The sequence below is a fragment of the Aplysia californica genome, unplaced genomic scaffold, assembly GCF_000002075.1.
Source record: "Aplysia californica isolate F4 #8 unplaced genomic scaffold, AplCal3.0 scaffold00592, whole genome shotgun sequence".
Lineage (NCBI taxonomy): Eukaryota > Metazoa > Mollusca > Gastropoda > Aplysiida > Aplysiidae > Aplysia > Aplysia californica.
The window spans coordinates 75,739-77,919 of record NW_004797862.1 but is presented as its reverse complement, the minus strand read 5'-3'; positions in this window follow the sequence as shown (position 1 = coordinate 77,919).

Sequence of the window (2,181 nt, the reverse complement as noted above, 5' to 3'; positions counted from 1 at the left end):
GGGGGGAGAGAGTTGAATAATAATATAAACGGAACGGAGATAACAAAGCAGTTCTTTGCACTAATTTCCAAAGGGTTTTTTTTCCATATGGTTTTGTTTCGTTTGGGACATCATAATTTTGGTATAGGAGCCAACAGACACATTCCAGAACATCAGGGGAACGTTTGAAGTGACAAACAAAGAAAGGCTTACATAATTTTTACTGGCATATAACATGAAGGATCGCAGACCCTGCTCTTACAGTCATTAGAAATCAGGGGGGATAAATTTAAAGGAGAGGGAGTGGGGAGGGAGGAGACTCCTTCCGCACAATAAGGAAAACCCCAAACCACACAAAATAGCAAGGCAAGCATACGAGTACAGAATAAAGCAAAGCATCGTTTAGAACTTAAACCATAAAGAATACGAAGAGAAAACAGAACTATTCCAAAGGAAATGACATCAGATGAACTGACAGATAATCTGATGCGGCTGCCAAGATGACTTCAGATCCACGAACAGCGAGAAACAGAGACACTCTCGTGGCTCATCATTTGTCTTGAGGTAGAAAAAAAGATACTCGGAGATATGGACGGTATTCAAGTGTTCTGAATATTAGGGACGTTAAAACTATTATACAGTAAGTTCTTTGTTTTCAAACAAAGTCTTGTTCATTTCGTTTATATTTCTGTAGGATTTTAACGTCCTACTAAACAAATGGGTTCCTTTTGTTTGTTTTAGTTGAAGTTTTACGGCTCTCGCAACTGCAAAAGGTCATATGAGCGCCAGAAGATTAGAGGTGTTACAAGAGAGTAACAAACATAAAAAAGAAGGAGGGGATATAAGGACGATAGATGTTTGATAGGAAAGAAGAAGCAAATCACACCAGAGCACCCGCTAACCACCCACGGGTTTCTTTCAAAGACTAACGTTTTAATGAGTGGGAAGAGTTAAGGAGAAGGATAGATGATACAAAACATGTTCATTCTAAAGATGTACAATTTTCCCTTGGCCCCATCAAACCTCCAGCACACTGGCTGCTAAAGGTTTTTCAGTAAGCTGTATCGGATTGTACCATAACAGTTTTTCTTTTATGCCCCCAGCAACACAATTTAGATAATTCAAGAGGAGTCAGCCCGGGCTGAGAAGGATACAACATTCAGGAACAAAGACCGAGATTACCACATACATTTTCTCCAACACAGGAATCGAACTCAAGTCTCCCATCCGTGTGCTATGACGCAGAGCTTGACTGCTACACCAGAGACGCGGGCGGGGGGGCTTTGAAAAAGTGTTGACATTTATATGAATTTAAATCTCTCAGTATAGACATTGGATTGTGAAAGAAGAGCCTCTTATTAATCAAAGTGCTATTGTTGGCATGAAGCACGCAGCGAGAAGACTTGTAAATCTTATCCCATTTCAACCTTCCTCTTTTTTTCAATTTCCCTAAATCTAGTAATTTCTCTCCCGGACTGTCAGAGTCTGCGAGACAGGCTGTCCGGCTCCGATAGAATCACAATCTGGCTGCCATTATTGGGTTGGACACACGCGGCACACACGTGTCGGGGCCTCAAGGCCATTAGAGATAACATGAGCGGACACGGCGCCACCTGGCGTGAACCTAAACTCCTAAGCCGCTCCGGCACCTTTGATTGCAGATAAGGACGTGTCCAGGGTCAACGGGAGGCAGGCTGAGAAAGGAAATATTAGCCTCAAGTAATTTGTTTATGAAGGCACGTGCTTATTAAAGAGATTTCCACCTATCTCAATACATGGATGGCCTCTTTTTGAGGCTTCGGATTTATGCGGGCTGTTTCTGTTACTTTTTTAATGAGCTGTAAATATGAGAGGTCAGGTAAAAATGACCGTAAAAAAACAGGAACCACAAAGAATAACAATTTGCGATAAAAGAGAACGGTGTAGTATGAATCTAGCACCCACATAAATAGAGTATCGTTATAAAGTAGGTAGGACCTCAGAATTTTACGGCAATCTAAGATAGTAAAAAGCTTAGTGGACAGGAAAGCCCTGAAGATAACCCTCATACCCCCCCCTCCCTTTTTTTTACATAATAAACAAGTTTTTAAAAACCACTCCTGTGAGAGTTCGTTCCAGGTTTATAACAGTATATATACCAGTGGGATACTAGATCTAACTGTCCTATCGGTGTACCCCTACAGAGAAATATGAAGTAAGAAA